This window comes from Rhinolophus sinicus, chromosome 2 (genome assembly GCF_057876585.1).
Source record: "Rhinolophus sinicus isolate RSI-liver-muscle chromosome 2, RSI-T2T, whole genome shotgun sequence".
NCBI lineage: Eukaryota > Metazoa > Chordata > Mammalia > Chiroptera > Rhinolophidae > Rhinolophus > Rhinolophus sinicus.
In genome coordinates this window covers 138819627-138836009 of record NC_142502.1, presented here as the reverse complement: position 1 = coordinate 138836009, position 16383 = coordinate 138819627, and the positions used below count along the sequence as shown (strand labels likewise).

The window sequence follows — 16383 nt, the reverse complement described above, 5'->3', positions numbered from 1 at the left end:
CCTTAAAGTTGCTCTGTAGCAAAGCCAAGTCAAAACAATGCTCAAAAAAAAAAAAAAAAAAAAAAAAGGCTGCAAGTTCCTGGCAATTTCCCTTCTACTCCACATGCTGCCAAGGTCACCTAGAGGTGAAGCCGAACTCTCCATTTGGCCTTTTTTGCTTTTTCCTCCCCTTTCCCCCTCCCTCCACTTACGTACATACTGATATGGTTTATAGCCTTTACCTCAATAGCATTATCACCCTGGATTTTTATCAGACCTCAGTCAGCGGAAGCAGGAAAGGAGATTGGATGTGAGTCTGGGTGGGGCAAGGTCCTGTTGCCTTATCAGGGAGGTAAGAAAGTGAATCCACCTGGTATGCTTCTGGCTGTGAAGTGCAGTGAGGTGAGCCAAGGTGCCAGGGGGTCAGTAGAAGTTCACTTTGGGTCAGTGCCCAGTGTTTGCAGGACTTAGCTCATCAACTTTTCTAATTTGCAAAGATGTATTTCCTGTTGGATTTCTTCCTCCCTGTCATCTAGGCAAAAGAATCCAGTATGCAGCCTGTTTGGTGTGTACAGGAAACATCCCCTTCCTGAATTAAATCCAATTATGGTAATTCATTCAGAAAATCCTTGGGCTCACTGGCACAAGTTAAACTGCCCAGGGTGGAGAAGTTGGGTGTTTGGCCAGGGGACTATCTTTCAAGGATACCTGGGTGCTTTCCTTACCGCTGCACTGACCTGTACCTGAACCTACCCAACCAACATCATCTCACAAACGACCTAACCTTGGCGTGCCTTGTTGTGCTCTCCTATATAATGGCAGTCCTCACTATTTATTCCTGAACTGCTTCTATTACCTGCTTAGCGAGCTCCGGAGAGTAGAACAACTAAGCCTCCGCAGCAGAAAAAAAACACAAGATCAAATTGCAAAGGTTTGTGCTTCTGGAATTTGGGGCTCAGGGCTGGCTGACAGAGAAGCCCTGTGGCTGGCCTTGAATATGATGTTAATGACATTGTTCTTAAAGGTAAATTTTGGCTAGAACTGGCCATTGCTTGGATCTTACTAGAGAATAATTACAAAGCAGGTAGGAATACTAATTCCCTCCTATTAAGGTCCTGGCTGAAAATACTGCAAAACACAAGGAAAAGTGTTTGTTTTCTGAAACACACATTGCATTGAAGAGAAGGGAAAAGATGTGACTGAAGTTTCTATCTTTCCAGTTATAGTCAAATTGTCCTCACACCTCTCTGACCTACTGGGAATCTAGCTGTGACCCACACCAATGGCAATAATCACGTCTACGCAAACTAGAAGACTTTCACAGATCAAGACATCCATGGTCAGGACACATTTCAAGGGACTGTATTCTCTGCCGAAATACTCAGAGGGTGTGCACCCAGGCCCCTTAGCAAGCAGCTCATATTTACATCTACAGACGTAAAATACTCTAATTTCTAAGCATCTCTCTCATTGGAAATTATTTCGCTTTCTTTTAATTTCATTAAAAAAAAGATGTTCGTATGTTCGTTCGTTCATTCATTCATTCATTCATTCATTCATTCATTTATTCATGCATTCGACATTTATTGAACAACTGCTGTGTGCCAGGAACTAAGATAAGGATATGAGTAAGACGACAGTCTCTGTCTTCAATAGTTCATCGTTAGTACAGGGGACACCCAGGAAAGTACACGCAGTACAGCCTGATCTGCTGTCACAGAGCTTTGTGGAAGGTGTGAGGGAGGTGCAGAGGGAGGGCCAATCTCTGCCTGAGAGAGTCAGGGAAAGTTTCCCAGGGGAGGAAACATCCGACCTGAGTCTTAAAGCTGAGTAAATGTTTGCCAGGGGAATAAACGCCTAGCTAAAGGGAAAAAACTGCTATGTCACGTTTGGGGAACAGCAGCAAATTCTGTGTGGGTGCACCAAGGGAATGGTAAGGGATGGCCTGAGAAGGCACTGTTACATGTGAGGGCTTTTTTCTTCTTCCCTGACAGTGATGGGCAGATACTGAAGAGGTTTAAGCAGAAGAACCATCAATCAAATTTGTATTTTAGAAAAGTCACTTTGGCAGCAAGTGGATGTGGGAGGGGGATTCTACCACACAAATGCAAAAGGGACATTTTGAGACAATATGTAAAAAACTATGATAAACTTTACGATAAATGCTGCCATTAATGGAGATACTTGTATAAGTTTTGTCATTTATCTCCCACTATTATGAGTACTATAGACAATCAATATCCTACAAGTTCAGAGATTGGAATGGAATGATGAGGGAAGTCTTCTGGAGAAGGAAAGCAGGAAGTGAGAAATCACTGAAATAGGGTAGGATGAGCGCCATCCCGGATTGCAGAAATAGCACAAATAACGTGTGATGCTCGTAGCTGTAGGGTAGAAACATCACATGTCTATGAACTGGAGAACACCTATCAGGCTGATGGAGAAAACAAAAGAAATAAAACGGTCTGAGGCCCAACACATTTAGGCAGGTATTCCGAGTTACACAGAAGGCCACCAAAATCTAAATGTCACCCCAAAGTGGGATTAGGCAGTCAGTGTGGACACTGAGCTGACATGGTCAGGCCTGTGTCTGCTGTCGAGGGTTTAGCTGTCTACGTTTGTGCATTTGATTGGTCAAGTATGCTGGGCACATAGAACACATTTTCTTTCCATGATCTCCAAGGGAAACGACATTGACTTGAGATGAGCCTCCCTTACTGGCTAGTACTTTGCGAAGTAACCTTCTTCATTGAAAAATAGTTTTACAAGGAATATAAGAGTATATAATACAGACTGTGACTGAAAGAGGAGTTGGGTAGGCCAAGAGTATTTGTACCTGTGTCCTCACTGAAACTTCTTTTGAAACAGGACAACCTCAGTGTTACTTATACATTTAATGCTTAAACGAGGCCGAGCTGTGAACCATTAGACCATTCCAAACCTATGCACGGAGTAATTCCACCCAGTAATAAAACCCATTCTGGATTCTTGTTTTTTGTTTATTAAACCAACACAACAGCATTCACTCTAGCCACCCTGTCAAAAGCGCAAAGTGAACTAAAGAATTTGTTGAGTCTAACGCTAGATGCTCTCAGCCAAAATGAGGACCCCCAAATTTTGCCTTTATGAAATGTGACTTTACCATGGAATGATATTACATAATTAGAGGGAAGGGATGTGAAGTCGGAGGCAACAGAATCATGCAGTTCTTTTTTATTTGAGGTGACAGGGATGTAATGGATTTCTTGCCAGTTGAAAGCATAGGGTGTGACAAGGTGTAGTTCGTGACTGACTCTGGCAATAAATCCATTATTTCTGGTATTCCCTTAACCTAGTATACACTTGATAACTGCAGCACCATTATTCAGGTTTGTTGGTTATATAAGGCAGTAAGCCGCACATTTACTTTAAAATATTATTTCACAGACAAGAGAGAGTTAAAGTTTATCTGGGACCCATTCATTCTACACCATAAATGACCTCACTACCCCTGCTTGTCATTGACAATGCTAAGTTATTGCTGTATGATTTTTACCTACCTCATTTTGAATAGTTCCATAAAGTTGTCCAACCCATGTGTCAACAGACCACTTGGAGTTCAAGCAACACTTCATAGCTCTCAGATGGTAATTACAATGTTTTCCTAAACATGGAGATGATATATGGTTTCCAAACTGCAATAATCTGCCTAGGCCACTATCAGGCCTGGCAACCCCTCAGCACTTCAGGAATCAATTCACAAAGTGGGCAAGTAAAGTCATTCTCCTCAGCAGTTTTTCACAAATTTTATGCTTCACAAAGATGTGGATGGTCAAAACTCATTTTTATTTTCTGATTAGTGCTGCTCAATTAATCCTCAACTCTCTTACAATAGGCACTAAAAGAGACATAATCTTCTTTCTAAAAGTACAATTGGCCCTGGACATATCCTGATTTCACCTGTTCAGGGCTCTGGGTATTCAATAAAGCAAGTTCAGCCGCTGTGCCAAGAGGCCACACAGAGTTCAAGGTAACACCTCACAGCCATCAGCAGGTTAATTATAATTTCATTTTCAAACACACCGACTGCATGCTTGTTTCAACTCCAAATGACCTTACCTGCTTAATTTTTTTTTTTTGGGGGGGGGTCGACATGGAGTAAATTTCTGTCAGCAGAGCTGAAAGGCCACTCAGAGTTCATGGTAACAATTCATATTTTTAAAAGGTTGCCCAGACCTAAATCCTCACCTTCAAACATTCCAGAGAGAGCACTTAGTAGCTATGAAGGAAGTAGGAAGTGGGGGATGGGGAAGGGAGAGGTGGGACAGGGAAGAGGAGCTATGGCTCCTGACTTCTGGAGGTTTGAGAGGTTCATGGCCAACGGCCATCTTAGTGAGTTGATTCTGGCTCCGAGGGAAGGCCCTGTACCTTTGGGGTGGAGCCTTACAGGAGTTTCTAGATACTTACTGAGGACTGCATCACTGCCAGAAGCAAAACTGGCTCAAAAGCTGCCTTGTGTTACATTCTGAAGTGATCACAATAGTGGAAGCTTGAGTCTGCATTGAAGGCAACTGGGACAAATGCTGATTTCCTTCTGCTTTCTCAGTGAATAGGAACAGAGAAGGAAGTTCTCAGAGAGGTGAATGTGTTCTGCAGACAAGGGCTCTTTCTCTAATCAATTAGGCTGAAAGAGCCCAGGTAACATCAATGAGAGGAGTCATTTCAGATGGGATTTTTCTCATCCTCTGCTGCCTACATAGTATCACATGTTAGAATGACAAGTCCTGTGGGAATGTTCTGTAGGACCACCTAAAGCATTTTCCTACTTAAAAACCAAACCCAAAAGAGTGGCCCCAAAGCTTTTGCTCAGGAATGCTGTCTGCATAACTTATCACTCATCCTGTATGGAAATCCCATTTTCCAATTCACAGAGTTTAGTTGTTTGTTTTGTTTTAATTCTTTAATTTTCCCCTCAAAGTACCTAAATGCTCATGGGATGGTTCACGTTGTGAGCTGAATTGAAGAAGATCAAACATAAGTATAGACCCCATGAGCACACTTCACTCTTGGCCGTTTATTCCCCTGGAAACAATGCTCAGTTGCCTGGGCCTTTGCCTAAGAGACGTCTTCCCTGGCACTCAGATCACTGTCTGGCTTGGGCTGCATCTGCTTTCTTCCAGCCTGCTCTGCCTTGTCAGTCCTCTTTGACAAAATGAAAAGACAATTTCTATAATGTTCACTCATTTCCTCTTCAGAGATTCCTTTTTTTGGCAAACAAGTGGGTGGTGTAACAAGCTTTTTCACTCTCAAAACTTAACCACAGATTATCTCAACACTGCCTTTCAAATGAGGGAGGTAATTTCTGGTTGCTGCAGGACCACAAAGCATTTAGTTGAGTGCCCCACCACAAAGCCTAAATGTTTGTTACTGTTGCATAATCCAGTGATTTACATTTTTTAGTTGCAGAGCCTGTTTTCCTCCCCCAAATAAATCCTATGAAGAAGCCCAATATATAAAACATATAATACCAAAGCTGCTTAGGCAAATTTAGGATAAACCACCCAGGGACCTATGAGCTCTGCCATTCTACCTCCCCCATTCCCCCAGCTTCTACTGCCACAGCACAGAGTCACACCTGAGGGAGCACAACAGAACCACTAGCTGCCATGCAACATAGCTTAAAAGCTACAAAGCAATGGATGTTGGTAGTCATTAGAAAGTAGGTATTTGTAAGTGGCAAATCATTTCCCCAAACTTAATTAACTCAGAACTATATGATCATGTTAAAACATTTTTTCCCCATTTAATTACTGTCTCTTGAAGGCAGAATCTTTGGCTTGTTTATATTATACTCCCCACAATACCTAGTTCATAAATGTTATATGACACTACCTTGTTCAATAAATGTTCAATAAATGTTATATTATGCTCCATAAATGTTATATTATACTACCTTGTCTCATTTGGAAAAAATTGCTTTCTGTGCAGAACATGTCATTTTAAGGGGGTAGGAATGATACATCCCTCCCCCCTCACTCCACATTCACCCAGAAATCCCTCGTCATCACGGGGATCATAAGAAACTAGTCATCACCTGAGACTCTATTCATCACAGAAACACTCCATTTGACCTTCAAACAAGGTGACAACCACCATGCATCTCAACTTTCCTTAATGAGAAATGTAGAATGACAATTGAAAGTTGAGGCCTTCAGTAAAGCTTATTTGGTCTCAACTTTCCCCCTTATAAACTGATAATTTCCCTCATCTGGCATTCAAAAGGATAGTGAGGAAAGAACATCCAGCCTAAGAAAAAGTCTTAAAAGAGTTTATTTGAGCCAAACATGACAATCGCCGGGAAGCAAAATCTCAATGGACTGAGAAAATGCTTCAGAGAATGGCAGTTTTGCAGCTTATTTTATACATTAGAATCAAAGGAGGAGACACAAGGAGGGTTACGTGAAAGCCACTGGTGGTAGGTTTTGGGAGGCAGGAGAAAGCAAAGTGGGGAAATCTCTGAGATTTGATAAAAAGTACAACGGAGAGAGACATACTTCTTTTACATCGGTGGGTACAGGAGAGTTAATATTTACAGCACATAGACATGGTACATGGGCAACAAGATAACACTGTAGTCTCGTGTTCTGGTACTGAGGGTTGTACCTTCTAGGGGTCTGGAAAAGATTACTCTGACATTTCAGAGGTGTGTTATCTTAGATGCACAAGGACAAGAGACAATTTCAAAGTTAAAGACCGACCTTTGTCAAGGAAGCTATGGGTCTAAAACGTGACTACCCACCATGACCTGCTTTTAGTTAGGAATTTTCACTTCAGACCTCCCTGTGTGGTTACTCTGGCCACTAGGTTTGTAAGGTGGGGCCTCTCCTGAGCTTGTCAGGTTTATTACATGGTCCCTTTTTCATCTACAAGGAGGTGGTGAGTGTTAAACCAAGGCAAGAAGTCATTTGAAGTCTGCCTTTCATTTTAGGAGGAATTTTTCCTTCTCAGTCAATAACCATCCAAGCATTTATTGACATCCTCTGGCGTATTAAAAAAAAGGCATTGAACTTGAAGCCTAAATTTAGTATTGTTACTTCATAGCACTATGAGATTGCTCAAGAACACCTGAGTGACTGTTTCCTCATCACTAAAAGTGGAATAATAATCACTACCTCACAATAGAATTTTGAAGATAAAAAAGGATATTTATGAAAATATCTAGCACTGTACCTGGTACCTATTTGATTCAGAATCCTGTGTGGGATCCCAAGTATGCAACAGATCAAAGGAGAGACACAAAAGACACGTATTATGACTTTGTAAACCAACTGCCATAAGGTAAATACCAAGATATGTTGTATCTTAATGCCCTTGGGGCTCAAGCTTTGCTCCAGGGGATTCAGGTTGTGAGATGGGAGTGGGAGGGACCCAGGGCTCTTCCCACTGGGTTTGTAACAAAGTAAGCCTCAGGATATATCAAATTGAACTGGATTCAGAACACGACAAAAGGCAGAACCAGGGCCACATTGAATTTTTAAGGCAATCATACTAACGATAGTCGCTCCATGATACGAAAAGGACTTCCATTTCAATCACCACATCTTTCCCATCACCGTCTCTTCCTTGTCACTCCTCTTTCTCTCTCCCCTCTTATATTCCTGAATCAGGCCTTAACCTGAGCCAGAACAGAAACTAGATAGTCTCAGAAGTGAAGAATCCTATGGTCGGTCGTAGGCCTATTGACTAGTGTTAAGATCTGTTCCTTTAGGTAATTATTCTTCTGCCAAGCTTTCTGGAGTTATCAAGTCACATGTTAGATTGCCCTCAGGGATAATTTGACCCAGTCCTTAAGATTAGAATCAAAATGACTAGGGTAAGGGACCAGGTGACTTAGAAAATTTGGACCTTGGACCACACAAAAATTGTATAAGGGTCCAAATGCTAAAGAATCGTTTTTCATACACAATAAAATATAATTGAGCAGGAGGCCATTTTTCATTCCTCTCAAAGTTAACATGACAAAGGAACTTTTGCTAAACTCACCTTTCCCTTTTGGATCAACATTAGTGAACGAGCAGAATAAGTATAGAAAATTTTCTAAAGGTACTGAGTCATTTAGAAACAGATGGCTGAGGCACAGCATCATCGTCAGTAACAATGACAATAACAACAAAAACCTGCTTTTCTGAACCAAGTAATGCTTCCTAAAACTACAGTTTTTATTTGTCTCACAGCAAGCATGTTATTGAGTACTCACTCTGTGGAGGGTCTTAGTCATTACAACTTCTGGTCTTCATTAATCTCTTCCTATCATTCTAATCCTATTTTGCCATTTTCTCCTGTCTGTACTTTTTTAAAAAAGTCATTGTAACAAAGCATTTTATTTATGAAGTAGATTCAAATACCATGTCCTGACATCTCTTCTGTCTTTTGTTTCCCTGTTTCATTCTCATATTCTGTTTTGGGAGTCTCTCTATTGCCTGCATTGCCTATGACTGCTTCACAAATTAACTCAGGTATGTTTCAACCATGGTAACTTACTATTTTTTCTCCTTTTTACATTTCTGGTGCTCACAACCCTTTCTCTAGTAAAGTACTGTGAGATAAAATAGACATTAGAGTTAGGCAAAAAGAATGACCATTTCCCATGCATCAATTATATTAAAAGTCCATGATATTAACCTGAAAGAATCAGTGGGAATTTAAATGAAACATACCTTCAGAGATCATTTAGTTTAGGGACATGGTTGAGAACCCCCGAGGCTTCAAAACATTAATGGTCATAATGGCATCAGTAAGTACTTCTATTTGAAATCAAGAAACAGGTTTTTGGGAAGGAGAGAGTAACTTGTAGCAGACCAACACTTTTGCCAAGAACAATTAGAAAAGACAGAAACAAAATTTTTAAAAAAAATAAAAGGTTGCTTGAAAGCATTAGAGAGCTGCAGGGGCATTCAGGACATAAGAAGACAGGCTCTGTAAGAACAGAGAAGTTCTTTGAGAGGAACGCAAAATTCTGCATATCAGAGTCTTGGTGTTAGGAGAGAGGAAGAGAAACCAGGAGAACTTTTGACAAACTAACAGGGATGGAGAGATAAAAATTGGAGTTTGGTATTACCAAGGAAGAAAACATTTAAGTAATCAAGATCGCAGAGAGAAGAGAGGGACAGAAATGTGAGTCTAGTGGCCTGTGCTGATACTAAACTGTGGAAGGCAGGGGACTGAAAAGCCACACAGGAAATAGCTGCACAGTACAGCAGAGTTTTCTGCAGACTCTTGGTGTCGAGGAAACAAAAATTAGAATTCAGATCCCACCTGGGGGGGCAAGGGTCTTACTAAAATGATCTAGTCTATTGGGACACATGGAGGGCGACCTATAACAGTGAATATGAACAAAGTGTAGACTGAACCTTAAGAAAACTGCATCCCAGCCACAAGCCTGCAAAGTTCCTAACTGGATTGCAGTGATATCTCCCTTACTCCAGATACCTGCCAAAAGACAAGGTGAATCTCTGGAGGAGAATATCATCCAGGGCCATTAAAATTGTTCATACACAATGGCTGGGATGCAATAAAAATACAGACTTGCCAAGAACAAGAGTAAGAGAGAAACAGACAATAGAAACAGTCCTACAGGTGAACAAGATCAGAAATGGACTTTAAAATAATAACTGTAATTAACATGTACAATAGAAGACAAAACACAGAGTTCCACCAAATAATTGATATTTGAAAAAACAGGAAATTTAGCACTGAAAAATATAATAGCCAGGGCTGGCCTAGTGGCTCAGGTGGTTGGAGCCCCATGCTCCTAGTGCCAGGTCGCCAGTGGGATTCCCACATGGGCCAGTGAGCTGCACCCTCTACAGCTAAGATTGTGAACACCGGCTCTCCCTGGAGGTGGGCTGCTGTGAGCACCTGGAGGTTGGCATGAGCTGTCATGGGCTGCTGTGTGCTGCCATGGGCTACCATGTGCTGCCGTGGGATACCATGTGCTGCCATGAGCGGCCGGTGGCCAGCGTGAGCTGCCATGAGTGGATGACTGACGACCGGCGACCGACTGCCTCAGCCCCTGGGTGGGGGGGGGGGGGTAGTGCAAGGCTCATAATACCAGCATGGGCCAGAGAGCTGTGTCCCACACAACTAGACTGAGAAACAGCAGCTTGAACTGGAGTGGGGGGCAGGGGAAGCGAAAGAAAGGGAGGAAAATATAATAGCTAAAGTTAAGAATACAGTGGGTTTAAGAACAGCTGAAGAGAGAGGATGATTAAATAGGAATATTGGTGAGTACAAAATATCTAGACTGAAGCAAATAACTAGATTGAAGTAAAAAGATAAAACATATGGTACATAGAGAAAAGAGCCAAAATATGTGTATTCGGAGTCCACAAATGGGGGAAGGAAAACAATGGAAGAGACAGCAGCTGCAAATTCTGTAAACTGATGAAAGATATCAAGTCATAGATTCAAAAGGAATTTTAAACTCCACAGAGGGAAAACACAAAGAAAAGCACACCAAGATACACTAGAGTAAAATTGCCAAAAGCAAAGACAAACCTTCAAAGGAGCAGCAAGACTGACACCTGACTTCATTAAGAAAAATTATGGAAATCAGAAAACAATGTAACTACACATTGACATGCTAAAAGAAAATAACTGGCAACTTAGAATTCAATACTCAGTGAAAATATCCTTTAGTAATAAAGGGAAAAAAAGAGACCTTTCAAGACAAAAGCTGAGATAATCAGGAGACCTACACTAAAAGAAATATTAAAAAGAATGTGGAAACAAAAGGGTAAATATGTAGATACATATAAACATATTATCAGTAATAATACTAGTATTACTTTGGATTTAAAATATTTGTGAAGTTATATATATGTTAGCAATAATAAAAAAGATAGGAATGGAGTAAACTGAATTAAAGTAGTCTAAAGTTTTAGCATTTTGTAGGACTTGTTAAGTTATATTAGACTCTAATAAGTTAAGCATGCTTGTTGTAGTGTTAGGGAAATCATTAAAAGACTGAATAACAAATAAGCTAACAGAGAAAAAAGGGAGAATAATAAAATGCAATTAATTTTTAAAGGGCAAGGAAGATGGAAAAAGTGCAAAAAAAAAAAGGGCAAGCAGAATTTTTTAGAACAAAGAAACACTTTACATGCCACTTATAAAAGCATACCTTAAATATAACAATCTTGAAAAGCTGAAAATAATATACCATGCAAATATTAATACCAGCCAAAAAGAATGCTGATGTGGCTATACTAATATCAGACAAAGTAGACTTTAAGGCAAGAAGCCTTATTAGAGATACAGGGAGTCATACCAGAAAGCTAAAGAATCAATCTACCAAGAAGATGCAACAATTCTAAATTTATATGCACCTAGAAGTATAAACTGGAATATTTATATGGAAAAAAATGGACAAGACTAAAAGGAGAAATGAGCAAATCCACAATCATAATTGGACTGTTTCATTCCTATCTCAATCACTGACAGAACAATTAGAACCAAAAAATCAGTAGAGATACAGATTTACAAACTTGATCTAACTGATGTCTACAGAACACCACAGCCAATAACTGCAGAAAACACACATTTTTAAAGGGCATATAGAATATTTACCAAAATTGACCACATGCTGAGCCATCTGACAAATCTTAACAAATTTCAAAGGACTAGATATCATTCTATTATATTCTCTGACCACAGTGGAATCAAGCTAGAAATCAATAATAAAAAGATAGCTAAGGCTTTCCAGACATGGTGGAGCAGGAGGCACCATCATGGGAGACAATATCCATCACAACAAATACTGAAAGTTTCCATGCAAGGAGCCCAAGAGACAGGACATCTACCTACAGCTGTTGGTCAAGCTATACTGGTTTCTGGCCAGACGAACCAACTTCACCTTCAACCAGGTGATACTGAGAGACTGTTCATGAGTCACACCAATTGGCCCTTTCCAGATGATCGAGATGAAGGTTCCTGGCTAGGAGGGCAAAGCTGCTGTGGTTGTAGGGACTGTAACCAATGATGTGCGTGTACAGGAGATCTCCAAACTGAAGATTCATACACTTCGTGTGAGCAGCCGTGCCTGGAGCTGCAAACTCAAAGCCAGGGGCAAGATCCTCACCTTTGATCAGTGGGCCCTGGACTCCCCTAAGGGCTGTGGCACTGTCCTGCTCTCTGGTCCTCGCAAGGGCCAAGATGTATCCAGGCATTTCGGCAAGGCCCCTGGAGCCCTGCACAGCCACACCAAACCCTACGTGCGCTCCACAGGCCAGAAGTTTGAGTGTGCCAGAGGCCGAAGGGCCAGCAGTGGCTACAAATACTAATCCCAGATCCGACCTTGTTATTAAAAAGCTTTTGGATGCTGACAAAAAAAAAAAAAAAAAAATCTAAGAAATACAAAAATGGAAATTAATGCCCTACCAAATAACTCATGTGTCAAAAAATAAAAATGAAAATTAGAAAATATTTTGAGCTGAATGTTAATAAAAATATGATATATAAAGATCGTTGGGATGAAAGTGTAACTGCCTCAAAGGACCTTTATTGCCCTAAATGCATACATTAAAATGAAGAAAGACTGAAGAAGAAAGATGGATCTAGGTATTCATCTCAAGAAGTTAAAGAATAGCAAACTGCTATTGCTGCTGCTGCTGCTGCTATTGCTCCTAGCAGGATCAGAGATGTAGAATACAAATGTAAAGTGAACTCAAAGTTAAAAATGGTTCTTGGAAAAGACTAGTAAAAATGATAAACTTCTATCAACAATGATCGAGCAAAAAAAAGAAGGCATAAATTACCAATATTAGGAATGAAAAAGGGTGCATAACTACAGATCCTACAGATAATTAAAAATATGAGAATACTATGAACAACTTTATGTCAACAGATTGGAAAATTTAGATGCAACTGACAAATTTCTAGAAAAACACAATTTACCCAAACCAACACAAGAATAAATAGAAGATCTGACCAGTTACTTGTATATTTAATATAGACTTGTATAATCAGTCCACATTAAATTTCCCAGAAATAATTTCACTGGTGAAATCTTCCGAATATTGAAGTAAGAAATAACACTATTTATTCACAAATTCTTCCTGAGAAAGAAAATGAGGGAATAGTTCCCAATTGATTTTATTACACTGGCATAACCTTGATACCAAAAACCAAAAAGGCCATTATAAAAAAGGAAATCCAATAGAAAACTGGGCAAAATACCTGAACTAGCACTTCACCAAATAAGATATCATAATGGACAATTAACAAATGAGATTACTCAATATTATTAGTATTAGGGAAACATAATCAATTACAGACATCCCTCATTTTAATGCACTTCACTTTATTGCACTTCACAGATATGTTTTTTTACAAGTTGAAGGCAAGATCCTCCATCAGAAAAAAGATAACTTGCTTTATTATGATACTTGCTTTATTGAAGTGGTCTGAAACCAAACCCACAGTTACTCCGAGGTATGCCTATATTATATTATTATATTGTACAATATATTATTATATTATACAAAATAAACTCACAATGAGATACCAGTACACACCAATTGGAATGGCTAAAAAAAAAAACCAAAAAAAACAATACCATGTGTTGTTGAGGATGTGGGAGCAATCTGAATTATCACCACTCTTGATATAACCTGATTTCAATCACTTTAAAAAACTGGTAGTATCTGCTAAAGTTGACATATATATATTCTATCCTATGACCAGCAATTCCAACTCTACGTATATATCGAATAGAAAGGGGTACATCAAAAAACATATACAAGGATGTTCAGGGCAGCACTATTTATAAAAACCACGACCAAAAAAAATATCCCAAATGTCCATCAAACAATCAAACAGAAATTAATACATTGTGGGATATTCATATAATGGAATACTTGACAGCAATGAGAAAGAATAAAATTACTGCTTCATACAACAATTTAAATGAATCCAATACATATAATATTTAATGAAAGAAGCTAGACATAAACAAGTACATACTATATGATCCCATTCATGTAAAGTTCAAAACAGGCCAAACTAACCAATACTGATAGAAAAAAGCATGCTGATTACTATTTGGCGGGAGACATCAGGGGCTCGTAGCAGGTATAAGGGGAACTTCGGGGACTCTTGGTAATATTTATTTTTTATCTGGCTTTTCTGGGTCCATTCATTTTGTGAAAACACATCAAGCTGCATAACTATTACACACACACACACATACGCACGCACGCACGCACACAGAGCGTGCCAAAAAAATGTATACATTTTAAGAAAGGAAAAAAACTGTATAAAAATTATGCTGATGGTAACCACTTTGAGCACCGCTTGTAATTGCAGAAGTCAAAGGTGACTTGTATTCATCTTTTGTTATTGGTATATATTGAGTCTTACAATTTTAACAGTTTTTTCCTTTCTTAAAATGTGTGCACATTTTTTGGCATCTGTGATTTTTGTGTGTGTATTCATCTACATATTCATGCACACACACATCTTATCAGTTCTGTTTCTCTGGAGAACTCTGACTAATACACACTTGTATTGCTTAATTTTTAGCCCATAATAGATTGTTAATGGCCACAAACATAAGGAACACTGAAAAAATAAAAATAAACGAAGACCACTAAATGATTATAATTTTACAAATAAGTCTCAGAGATGATCTTAAACAAACTTGTAATTAAATTCATTGATCAGACTCCTTACAATGTACATAAAACTATCCTTAGGCTTTTTAAAACAGATATTTAAAAGGAGGAAGTATATTTATATTCAACTTGACTTTTTATTTATTAGAATTTAACATTAGTCATATCGACACTTACTTTTAAAGAAATACTTGTACTTACTACTGTGTTTCCCTGAAAATAAGATCTAGCCAGACAATCAGCTTTAATGCGTCTTTTGGAGCAAAAATTAATATAAGACCAGGTTTTATTTTACTACAATAGAAGACCGGGTGTTATATTATATCATATAATATAATATAATATCAGGTATTATATTAATTTTTGCTCCAAAAGACATGTTAGAGTTGATTGTCCAGCTAGGTCCTATTTTTGGGGAAACAGGGTAGCATAAAACACCTTTTCTTATTTTATTTAGAAACACAACTTGAAAATTATAAAAACAAATTATTTTTAATATTCAAAATTTAAAAATTCAATAGGTTGCATAATTAGATTTGGCTCTTTGGATCTGTATTTTAATAACTGGAACTTCATATATTTGATCACCAAGACGATAAAATATTACAATTAAATTACTCAATAAATAATGCTTTCTCTTACAAATTAGTTTGAAATAACTAAATAGTCTGCATAATTTTAATATGGGAAAAGGTGACATGTATTTAATTGCTATAAATATTACATTGAAATTAATTTTAGAATCTTTGGTAATATGCAAAATCTGAATTTTTAATTTGCTTCTTTATCATATGTTATAAAAAAACATTATTTTTAAATTCTGAAGGGGAGTAATCATGAGATTATGTTTACTGTAAATTCCACAAGTCATAAATGTTTGAAACCATTAGTCTAATGTCTACCCCCAAATTTTACAGATCAGGAAACTGAGACATAGAGCAAGTAAGCAATTTGACCAAGGATACATTTTCGGTTAGTGGCAGAGTCAGGGTAGACACTCAAATTCAACTTGATTATTGGCCCAGAGTTCTTTGTGCCACAGCATAAAATACCTGTCCCTTCTAGCACTATGGGTCATATTAACTCCTCAATTCATTTTTCATCAGCACAAAAAGAATCTGGCCAACTTTAGCTTTTAAAAGGTTGCCATGTCTGACTGAGAAATTCACAAATCTAATGGCTCTTTACATTCGCCTACACCTTCAATAAATTTGTCTTTCACCAGCTAATGTCTGAAAACATCTTTGGATAATTTTCAGCAGAGAAACAATAAATCAGGGATGTCAGTGGCTGAGAGGGGAGAGCTTTTCCAATTTTCATAAACAAAAACTTCAGTGACAGCAGCTTTCAGGTTTTGGATGTAATTTTCCTAACTGATGTCTTCACTGTGGTGTCCCTTGGCTGTCTTCCACTCACTAGCCAATCTTGGGGGAAACGTGATTTATGTTGACGCCACATCAATGTGAAAATCTGATCAAGCAAAGTAGAACTCTGCAGGCTGGCTGGGGAAAGCTGGAAGTAAGTCACCATTCACATGTGGAAAAGGCCAAGACGAGGTCCATCTAGAAAAGTACGACTGCCCTGCTTCTGGTTTAAACTGGCAACTGATTAGTAGCTAAGGACACAGCCTCCAGAAATTTCCCACTGAACTAACTATAAAAACTCTGAATAAAGTAAAAAACAAAAGCTCTTAACAATGTAAAATCTAAAACAAATGGTTAACTTATTGCCAGAATTCAGAAGGATTTTCACT

At 38.7% G+C, this 16383-nt stretch overlaps 1 protein-coding gene and 1 pseudogene across 3 annotated transcripts in view; one reads left to right on the top strand and one right to left on the bottom strand.

Annotated features, from left to right (window-relative positions):
• The window catches only part of EXOC6B (exocyst complex component 6B), a 629322-nt gene that overhangs the window by 86654 nt on the left and 526285 nt on the right, over nucleotides 1-16383 (bottom strand). The window lies entirely within an intron of this gene.
• LOC109438859 (large ribosomal subunit protein eL18 pseudogene) lies at nucleotides 11748-12299 on the top strand (annotated as a pseudogene).